At 35.1% G+C, this 11,908-nt stretch overlaps 1 non-coding gene across 1 annotated transcript; it reads left to right on the top strand.

Moving 5' to 3' along the window:
* The first annotated feature begins 687 nt into the window (after positions 1 to 687).
* LOC139079210 (U6 spliceosomal RNA) lies at positions 688 to 789 on the top strand. Its single transcript, XR_011532582.1, has one exon. It is a non-coding gene; the product is annotated as a U6 spliceosomal RNA (small nuclear RNA).
* Positions 790 to 11,908: the final 11,119 nt, after the last annotated feature.

Below are 11,908 nucleotides of genomic sequence, written 5' to 3'. Positions count from 1 at the left end.
ACTGATTTTTTGCAGAAAGCTTGTATGAGAAAGAGATCATGGCAGTCCTATGGGCTAGGAAAAATTCATCATAGTATACAAGGAAACCTGAGATACCATGTTGGGTGTGTGAGAGAGTTGTTTTAATCATGACTTCTCCAGAGCCAAAGAGATCAGCAGCTACAAGAGACTCCCAGTCCCCACATCTCTCTCCTCCAATTTGTCTCCAAGCTCTCCAGTCATGCCAAATATGTTTGTGTGTTTCCTTGTGGAATTCCAGTTACACCATGGTACCATACGGCGTTTTCCCACCAGCCTGGGTGTTCCGTTTCCTTTGTTTTAAACAGAAAAGATTTTAAACAAGAAAGATCATTGCTTTGCTCCTTGGATGCAGTCTCTGCTTAAGGATGACTATGCCCTGCTGGCTTTGTTGGGGATCTACAGGCTTTCTCAGTGGATCTTTTCCCACACTTGTCTGCTCTTTTGCTGCATTTGGCAGTTCTTTGGCAAATATTGAGATTTACAGCGTCCTGTAATTTTGGAAAGGTGAAAAGTATCTGTAATTCTATTTCTTCAGTTATGTCCATTGTTTTTCAGTGATTTCTAAGAGGAGACAGAAGCAGGATGGTAAGTATTCTGTTTCTCGACTTCTTCACATTGGAAGGCTACAATAAACATCCTGAATCTTAATTAATATAAAGAATCTATGTGCTTTCAGCAGCACATAGACTAAAACTGGATTGATATGGAGAAGATTAGCATGGCCCCTGTGTGAGAATGACACGAAAATTCATGGTCTTCCATATTAAAAAAAAAAAGGAAGAATCAACAGCAAGGATGATGCTGAGATCCTGAGGTGTTTGTAGCCTATGAATCTGCTATCAGACTCAGAGGTGCTTAATGTATGTAGCATAGACTTTGAGGAATAAACTCAAAGTGTGTGTGTGTGTGTGTGTGAAGCATAATTTACATACAAGAAAATTTATCAGGTCTTAGCTTTATCTCTGCACAATTTTTCTTTATATCCTTTTTCTCATATCACCATTTATTTTTATCTTACTTGCTACTGTGTGTTGTATCAAATAAAAGTTTTGGCCACAAATAGCAGAAAATCCAATTCAAAATGACTTTAACCAGGGATTCTCAAACTTTAAGGGGCCATCAAGATGACTTGCCCAGAGTTTCTGATTCAGTAGGTTGGAGCGGTGTCTGGGAATTTGCATTTCTGGCAAGTTCCCAGGGATGTGGATGTTGCTAGATCTAGGGACCATACTTTGAGAATCACTGGGTTAAACAATTAGAAGATGTATTATCTTGCAGTAAAGGATAGTAGGGTGTCTCTGTGGCTGGTTAATGTTGTATGTCAACTATAAAATGATCCTTTATTTTCAGAAATATAGACTACCTCTCTCACGGAGCAAGCTGGCTGTAGCACCTCAGGGCACAACAGTGCTCAGAGTCAGGGGGAAAATAAAAGGCTAACCCTCCCTGTCTCTTTTAGAGATACCTTTCCTTGGAGCACTCTCATTGGTAAAAATTAGGCAATGCAATTTTTTCTGTGCCTATTTACTAACAAGAAGGATGTACCTTTTATTTATTATTAGACTAGACTAATCGAGACTAACCTCTTGGAGCTCGCCCCAGTGTAAATAGCTAAATGAGACCAGAGTTTCAGGCTGAAAATGGTGGAGTTTAAATTGCCTTGATGGGGAAGTGGCAGTGCCATAAATTATTGTATATACAGTTTTCCTAAGGCCTTTTTACAGTTTGGGGCCAGTCTTTCTCAGTTTATTTTCATCTGTTCAGTAGTTAAAATCTAAGTGTTAAACGCCACATTAACACTTCCTAGTTAATTAGCAAGAACAACAACGTCTCAATTGATTCTTTTAAACTCACAAGTTCTATTCTTCCTGTACTTTAGAAAAATCAAACTCTGCACAGTTTTTATGTTGCAGTTGTGCAAGATGTCTTCTTCAATACTTGCTTTAGTTTTGATTTTTCTTCCCCGATTCTGTAACAAATATATATTTTTTCGTGTTCTGGAATAAACTTGGAATAACCTTTCTTCAGCTGAAATTCTGAGCTGCTGTTTTTGTTACTGTTCTGGATATTTCGCAGCTTCATTTGTTTGTAATGAATTCACAATGACCTATTCTGTCCAGGTAATTGCAACTTGTTTGCTTTATAATCAGGAGACCAGAGAATTTTGTAATGGAACTCAACGTATGTGAGATAACTATCAAATGTAATATTATTATTTTATAGACATTTTCTTGAAACACACATACACAAAAGTAACTAACTTGATCAAAGTGAACATACTCATTTAACCAATCAGATCAATAAATTGAACATTGCATGAATCCAAAAAGTCCCTTCCACATGCCCTTCCAACCAGCATCTTCTCGTTTCTACACCAAAGGTGACATAGATTAGTTTTGCCTATTTTTGAACATAATTTAAATGGAATCACACAGTGTTACCTGTTTGTGTTATACTTCTTTTGTTCAATATTATGTGTAAGATTGATTCCTATTTTTTCATGTAGCAAACTGGTTGCACAAATTTGTACTCCCAGTAGGATATGGAAGTTCCAGGAGCTTCATATCAGGGCAACGCATATTATTTTCTATCTTTTTAAATTTAGCAGTTCTGGTGGCTATGTATAGCACAATTTTTGGTTTTAATTTGCATTTCTCTCATGACTAGTGAAGAAGAGTTTTTCATTCCAAGTTTACTGTCTTTAATACATATAAGAATATTCAGAATATTCTTTTTCCTTATCAGTTTTACTAGTTTATGTTTCATAGTTATCTCTCTTTTCATCCAAATTTTTATATATATTGCCTTATAGTTGTTTATAACAGCTTCTTATTATCTTTTTGATCTCTGTAAATTCTGTATTGGTGTCGCTTCATTCCTAATATTTATCATTTATGTTTGTTTATTTATATTTTCTCCCATTTTTGCTAGGATTTTGCTACTCCTATTTGTCCTTTCAAAGAACACTATTCTGCTTCATTTGTTTTCTCTTTTGAGAGTTCTTTTTTTATTTGATTACTTTCCACTTTTTTCTATATTTTTTCATTTATTACTTTTGGGTTTACTTAACTGCTTTTCCTCTAACTTCTTGAGATGGATACGTATATAATTTATCAAGCCTTTTTTCTCTTTCAACATGTATATTTAAAGCACACATTAATTTTGATTTTCATTTAAAAATATTTGTAACTGTCATTGAAATTTCTTCTTTAGCCATGAATTATTTAGAAGTGTAGTGCTTAATTTCCAAACATTTGGAGATTTTCTAGTTATTGGTTTCTAGCTTAATGCCATTACATTCCAAAAACCTGCAATGTATAATTTCAACACTTTGAAGTGTGTTGAACTTGCTTTATGTCCCTGTGTATCGTCAATTTTGGAAATGCTCTGCGTTATAGGATGCAATGTTCCATGTACAACAGTTATATGATTTGTGAATCATATTGTGCAAATTTCTGTATCTTCTCTGATTTTTGTCTGCTTGTCATATCAAGTATTGAGAGAGGTGTATTAAAATCTCCTTTTATGAATATATATTTTTGATTTCTTCTCGCTGTTGCCTCACTTGGTCTTTCCCCTGTGTGCATGTATCCCCAATTTTCCTTTGTGTGCCTAAATTTCCACTTTTTATAAGGACACTAGTCATATTGAATTACGACCCATTCTCATGGCTCATTTTAACTTAATAAATCTTTGAAGGCCCGAGCTCCAAATACAGCCCCATTCTGAGGTACTGGGGCTTAGGGCTTCATCATATGAATTTTGGGGGGAGCACAGTTCAGCCCATAGCAGCATCATTAGATACTGTCTGCCATTTAAATTAGTAGAGAGGAATTTTATTATGCACTTTCTTGGTTGTTATATTTCTTATAAACTGGTTTATATGATACCCTTTCTTATGTAATACTTTTGTGTAATTAAGAAATTTTCTTGTTATTTCAGATGCACTTTTAAATTTTACAGTATCTTACATCTGAATACTTTGTGATGCTTACTCTTTAACATTTAGCAACAAATATTTTTTCAGTAATTAACATGTGAAATTTATAAAGAGAATATAGGTATTTGGAAAGGTTACCTATAACACAATGGAATATTGAAATAGTTCCCGGTGTCAAGACATTCAGACACCCTAAATAATTTGAATATTTTTTTCAACTTTAGATAGTTTAGAATCTGACTAATCACCCATCTTAATTTAGGTCTACTTGATAAAAAAAACAAAAATTTTAGTGTTTTCTTATGAGGCTGATAAGTCAATTCTAAATAGGAATGATGCTATGATTAATAATATAGACATCAGTTTTCATCTCTTCTTGTTCATATGTTATATTTATCAAAAGTTGAGTGCTATAAACTCCAGCCTGAACAGACAAGCATCTTAGGTGATATGGTGGATTACTATGAGTTTTTTAAAAATAAAATTTCTTTTCTCTTCCCAGCATCTCTTTCAATTAGATGAGACCCATGTGATTGATTTCTCGCCAATGGAGTTAGACAAAAATGATGGACACCACTTCCAGGGCTAACCAATTAAAACCTCCAGTGGTAATCCTCCTCTCTTTCTTTCCCTGTTCTTTGCTGAGTAGAGAATGCCCTATGGACCCAGAGGAGGGCAAAACTATAGCATAGAAGGAGTCTGACTCCATGATGGACAATACAGAAAGCTGTTCACTGACTAGGAACATGTTATTTATGTGAAGGAAAAATAAACTTTATTGTACTAAGCCATTGAGATTTGGGTCCTGTTTGTCACAGCAGCAAATATTTATTTAACAGGGACAGATGGTGAAAGTGCAACCTAACTCATGTAACATTCATTGCTGAAAAGTTCCTTTTTCTAACTATCTTAGTATAAACACTTCAGAGCACTTTTCTTTAATCTTTTTCTACTTGATTAAAATGTCATCCTCATTCTATGTGATATTTATGAAAAACTAGAAATTTCTCCAACTGCCTCTTCTTCAGTCTGAACATTCTCTGCTCCATTTCACACTATTTTGCCTCCGGTTTGATTAGTTTTCCATTTATTATTTTTCAAGCACTCATATAATTCCCTCTTCTATCCATGTGCTGTCGTCATTTATCTTTTTCTGTGTGCTTATTTAAGCCGTGTGCTATCTGTGAAGAGTTTGTTCTTGTCCTAATCCTCAGTGAATTCCTATGATCCTTATTTTCTGAACCATTATTTTGGCGGTTATCAAATTGATGCATGGTGTTAAGAGGAAGGAATCTAGTCTATCAAGTACATCTAATATACCACAAAGTATTTTAAATGTATTTAATGGCTACAATCAATTGAATACTCACTATGTGCCAGATGCCTCAGAAACTCTCGTTTAATCATCAGAATAACCTTATGAAGTAGTTGTTTTTTCACCCCCATTTTAGAGAGGAAAAAACTGAGGAATTAAAGAGGTGAAGAAATTTACAACTCACAATTAAATTTCATAGATCAAGCTTTTCCCACGACCTTCATGCTACTTTCCTGTCATAAATAGTTTACGTTCCTTTAATTTAACTTAAAACATTATCTTTTCTCTGTAGTCAGAAAGTGTGCTTTGCACTAAAGTTGTTCAATAAATATTTGATAATTAGTATCTATATCTGGGTTCATTTCAGAGCAGGTCTTTATTTCAGGAAAACGTACTTAGATTTAACCCCGGGCTTGACTGCTGTGTCTACTAAAGTCAGCGTTTGTGTTCAAATGCACAACACTGTGATTCTTTAGTTTGGAACCCTGGGACTCCAACCAGGAATTTCCATATATTGTAACCCAAATTCCAGATCAGGCTCTGAAAATCCGGATTTCTTGAGACTATTCCATTTTTAAGTAAAGGGCTCAATGTGCACCCAGAGCAAGCCTAGATCAGGACTATGAACATTTGTTGAAGTTCAAAGTTTATATGTTTACCTGCAGGAATACATCTCGATATTCCATCCTTTATGAAATAATAGACACCTAGAATTTGTCTGGTTGATTATAGCCTTACACCAATTTCTAATCTGTGTTTTTCTGTAAAAGGGAATTAGAAGATGTTTAAATGAAGATCAAAATGAGGAGAGTGTAATTAAGGCTGCATTCAATTACAATCCTACTTTACTTATTTAACATTATTTGAAAGCTCATCTCATATATTTTGGTCGCTGAAAAATACTAAATTATTTTAATTCTTAATAATATCGTTATATTCATAATCTATTTTCAGGTTTTCATGAATTTTACATACATTTATTATTTTGTGACAATTTATATATTTTATGCATTTCTGTTTTAAGCAGAAAAATGGGTTGTAAATAAAGTAGGATAATTGCTAATATATATTCCATGACTTTAATGGCCTTTTCTTCCCCATGGACCATTATTAGTTTTCTCCTAAAACCCTTTTAATTAATCAAAAGAAAATGGGAGATTTCCATTAATATCTGAGCAGCTTTTTTACCTTAATTTGTTCCAAAGTACATATGTGTTATAAATTGTGAGTCTCTGGACAGACAGAAAAAAAGAGGAACCTCCATGTTTTCTTACATAGATAAAAGATGCTACTTCATGATTTGATAGGTTACAATGGTGTTATTGGCCTTTCTTGTGGTAAAATATGTTTATCCAGGCTTCTTTGCTCTTTATGTTTGACAGCCCCTGAGAACAGGGTGTTCATAAGTGTTGCAATATCAGATTCACTGACAGATTCTTCAAAATTATCTAAACCAAAGTCATATCACTTGAAAGTTCCATTTGGGTGTAAGGAAGAAAGTAAGCATGCGTCACCAAGAACTGTACTGAGTGTATACTCAGCCAGCAAAACTACAAATAAAAAGAAATAAATGCCATTAACCCGGGTGGATTTCAGAAAAGGAAAACAAGAAGTAGTCTCTGGGAATTTTGTTCCTGGGGAGGATGCCTTATTTAAAATTAAATCCTTCTCCTGATGCCAGGAATTACAAAAAAGATAAAAGGAATACTTTGAGATACTTAACAATGTTGAAGACCCAAATGAAACAGCTGCACTTACATGTTATTTCTTTTTTCTGATTTTAATTTGTATAGTTCCCAAAATATGAGAGAGATTATCACTTGAAAACATAAGTGTTCAGGTGAAACAAAATCCCAAATGAAGGGAAGTTACGGAAACATCAGGAGAGCAGAGTCCATTGTCACTGGGTATTGTGCAACCCACAAATGAAATTACCTCCATGTATCTTATATCCCAAACTGAATTCACTGGAATAGCACAAGACAAGTGATAGTCTTTCTGATTTCCTGACTGGAAAGATGAGTGTGTGTCGGTACCTGGAATCTAATTACAGGCAAGCCACTAATAAAACCACGAGATACTTGACAATATGAGAGGGAAAACTGTACAAACAGAAAATTTATGACAGTGATCCACAGCACCGCTGCAATAAAGGATTCCAGTTTGAGTGACATTTCCTGAATAGTAATAAAAAATTAGAAGCCCATTCAACCACCCGGGATATTATCAATATTTACTTCTTCTTTGGTTGTCAGTTTCATGTCATGCCCCCAAACCTCCTTTAAGGGAAAGAAAAGAAATGTAGTTCTCCTCCCTACATAAATTTAAAGCATAAGTCTTTAGCCTTTAGGACATTTTTATTTTTCTGCAGGCAAAGGCAAGGGATTCGCTTTTGTCACTCTTGAGAAAACCTGCTCTGTAGTTGAGAACACAGTTTTAGAGCCAGACAGGCATAGATTTTGATTCCAATTTTTCCATATGCTAGAAGAATGTGATCCTACTTGTTTAAGTATTGATTGTCTCATTTTTAATATAAGGATGATAATAATTACCTGAGGAGGTACTGTGAGAATTAAACTGATAGTATATTCGCTGTGAAATGCAATGTCTTACAAATAGTAAACTCTCAGTATGTGGTAGCTAAATGACAGAGAGAAAACAAGAGTAAGAGCAGGAACGAGAGAGAGAGATGAATAATTTAATTCATGGTTCCGCAGCAACTTTTCAAACACAGTCCAAGCATCATCCAAAAGATTTGGTCTATTCAAAGCAGAAGTAATGGATTACTTTCTGAAAGATTATATGTAAAATGACTGTTTTTCTACATAGAATTCTGATTTACCACTGGTTCAATGGCATAGTTTTAATTTAAGAACTGTGTAGTTAAAGAGTGATCTTATTTGCCATTGGATCATTAATTGGATGAGATTCCTATGAACATTTCCTAAATCTGATGGTAACATCTAAAAACAAAAAAGTTAAATACACTGGATGGAATACCATGAAAACCAGCTTTTTAATGCAACAAATAATCATTTGTATCAGAGCAGTTAATCATTGGTTAACATTTTTGTTCTTCAATGCCTAGGAATTATTTTTCCCCCAAGGGGATTTGTAAGTTTGTGCCTTTCCCCACTCTTGGCTAAGGATTGAGAAAAAAATCAAACTACTTCAAGAAAACAGCACTGGTCTGGAACATTCCCATCAATTTAGGTATTGGTAGAATTTCATAAGCCTTTACTGACTGTGTCTTAATTTGAGGGAGTAGTATCACTTTTGATAATTAGCTGAATTTCGGGAGGCTTTACTGAAGACTAATATTATGGGATGAGTCAGAAGTGCGTATTTTATCTTTGGTCATCAGCAGAAATCTAGAAAATTCAAAAATGGTTTAATTCTGTTGACTGAGGTAAAGGCACTTCCTAACATATATGGAATTTAGCATCTAAAAGCGAAAATAAAACCAAAACAAACAAACAAAGCTACACAAATCGGGTACCATGCTTCACATAAAGATAAAAGCCATTCTTAAAACTTTCATATGACATGATAGGTAGATATACACAGAAAGTCAATGAATAAACAATCACAACTTTTTCTTTTTTCTTCCATATTCATCATGCTTGGCTAAGGAGAGGGAAGAAATGTGAGCAGGAAAGAGAGACTTTTAAAGAGGGACAGTAAAAATTCATAATTCCACTTTCTTGCTTTTCCTTCTTTCTAATCCATGAATAGAGGTTGGGGCCCCACAAAAACTATCACTCCAGGAAACTAAGCAAGACTTGACTTAGTTCTCAATTGCCAGGTATGAAATTAGTTAGAGAACTGCATCTCTGGAGCAGTGTTCTCCTCCATACCATCCTTGAGCTCCTCGTAGGCCACAGATATCTTCCCAACTGCATGAAAAACAAAAACAGCAATTCATTTATTTAGTTCTCGTACTAAATGACTTATCATTCCATACGTTTTGATTCCTAAGGAAGTTGGGCTATTTAGTAGTGAAGTATTGAGTTTTTAAGGTTTACCAAAATTTGGTACTTAAGTAAAAGTAGCGTGTTACTAGAACACTGATCACCCCAGTTCAGTGTTCCCATAAGAGGTGTGGCTGCCATACAATCCTTTGTAACTTTGTAAAGTTCCTATTCTGTACACATACATGAAACTCCTACAGTATTGGAGAAGGATGATTCATCTTCAGAGCGTCTTAATTTGGTGATGATTTTCAGCTGCTACTTTTTTTTAGTAGTCATATATTAGTCGAATTACTATTAGGTGTGTCTTTTAAAACTTTCGTTCGTTCTACTTTTTTGCTATCAATTTGATTTTTATTTTGTTTCTCTGTGATTCTTTATTAAAACAAAGAACCCTCTAAATCCCTCAACTTCCAAAATTTGAATGTGGGAATGCAAGGAATAGTTTGAAATAAAGTTATTCTTTTTGTAGTATTAGAGGGAAAGAAGTTTCCCAGTGTAGACTGACATGAACTAATCCCAAATGAGGGAGGTTTCTAAAGATCTAATCCCTAACTACGTCTACTTAGACCAGATCATCTTTCTCTGAAGATGGAGTGGATTCCTGCCTTGCCCTGCTGGCCCCAGTTTACAGAGCTCAGTAGCGATCTGACCAGGCTGGACCAATCAGAGTTGCTTGAGAAGACATTTGGAATTGGGATTCAGAGACATTAGTTAGGCTTTCTCAGTGATTGTTTGAAACATGGGCTTGACACACCAGAAAAGCAGAAAAGGGCAGCAAACTATTTTTTGTTAGAGCATGTGTTCTCTGCCCTGCTTATCTAAAATTAGAGAAAATAATCCTGAGTTTTGGGAGTATTTACGTTTTGGTAAGTGCTTCCAAGTTCTTCCATAGATAAAACAGTGGGTACATTTCTATGTAACAGCCATGACACGTGAACATGGAAAATGGCTAATGTCAATACATGGGAGGGAGGCCTGATCACTAAAGTGACAAACCAGAGCTCTATTTCTACTTGTCTTCTTAAGGGCAATGTGTTTAGGTGTCTTTTCTTTTTTTTAGTGCCATTCACAACTGAAAGGGCCCATTCAAAAACAAACTGACTTTTATTTACTAATTGTTAGTAATAGTATAAAAAGGCAGATAAAACCTTCCAAGATAGGGAGAAAAGTCCTTAAAATCTTACTTGAGAAGTCTTGCTCTGATTATGCCCAGTATCCATGGGTATGGATGTTAAATTAAATATGGTGCATGAATTTGATAGTTATTCAGATTGTTTGCCTTTGTCTCTGACATAGCACATAGACATAGTAATAGACAGCGTATATTACACATGATATATCCACATGAATATCCATATATTTTCATATCCACATGAATACAGATAATACTAAAGATATGTTTCTAAATTTTTTCCAATTAAAGATATAAGAATTCAAGATTTTGTTCTCTTTATTCATAAAATAATATTTTGGAGGTCTCCAGTATAAAACAACAGAACATGGAAACGTGCCATCCTCCTGTTTTAGGGAATAGCGAATTAAATTGCCGTATCAACAGCTCTCTGGCACAGCCTGATTCAAACTGATTTAAGCTGATTGATTCAAACAATTCAAGATGTGCAATGAAGAAAACAAAGACGTCCCAACATTGTGTTTCTTCAAAAGTAATAAAAGATATTCTTCTTCTCACCTCAACAACTTTTAAAAACATTATATTTGAAGAAACATAGCCTGGTGTCAGATTGGTAAAACTCAGCAGTGGAATTCAAGGAGGTGAATGAAAAAGTTTCAAGAAGAAATGGAAGCAACAGAGGGTAATGCTACTGGGGAAACTGCCTTGTTGAAGCTCCTGACAGATCTGGAGTTTCTCCTCGAGTGTGGGGCTGACATGGCCAAGCCATTCAATCTTACGTTAATCCGCCACTGCTGGGTTGGACCCAGAGCAACATAGATTTTTCTGTACCCCCTGCCAAGAGTCTAATAATCCACATCCTTTCTTTTGAAGGGTAGAAATCTCAATAGGATTGGAAACAAGTCACGGAAAAGGTGCCAGCAGGGGGCTTGTTTCATTATAATAACAAACCAGCTCCTGTTCAAAGAGAAATCACACTGAATTCCTTGCTGTCTTGTCCTAGTTGATTCTTTTTTTTATCCTAAATATTTACCTTAATCCCTTTAAACCAAGGCCCTCCCACAGGAATCGCTGTACTTCTTCTCCTATCTGGAGACTACTCTCTTTTGTGGGATTCCTTTAGTTGTTGCTGTGGGTTTACTCTTCTCTCTAGAGAGGTTTTTGTTGCTTCTTTATTTCCTGGCTCTATGTTTTACTTTCATTCTGAGCTATTAAATTGAATTTACTTTTCTTTTACATGCGGGCCTTTTTCAAGACCTGAATACAGAATCCTTCAGATATAGACAATCTGAAATAGCTAAGGGGGGTAAATATCTACCTATATTATTAATGTAGATGTTGATCAAACCCAGAGAGAGCAAAGCATTCATACTGGGTTTTCTGCTTACAGCATCCTTGATTTAGCCACAGAATCATTGTCATCCTCACGTCAACCAAAAAGCAATGGATTCTAGTAGCCTTGAATATATAACACTCCTTTGGGGACCTTGCCTAGACCTAATTGCCCTTCTCTGAAGATGGAGTGG

This window comes from Equus przewalskii, chromosome 24 (assembly GCF_037783145.1).
Source record: "Equus przewalskii isolate Varuska chromosome 24, EquPr2, whole genome shotgun sequence".
Classification (NCBI taxonomy): Eukaryota; Metazoa; Chordata; class Mammalia; order Perissodactyla; family Equidae; genus Equus; species Equus przewalskii.
Note: the sequence above shows the minus strand (reverse complement) of the source record. Positions and strands in the feature narration are given on the sequence as shown.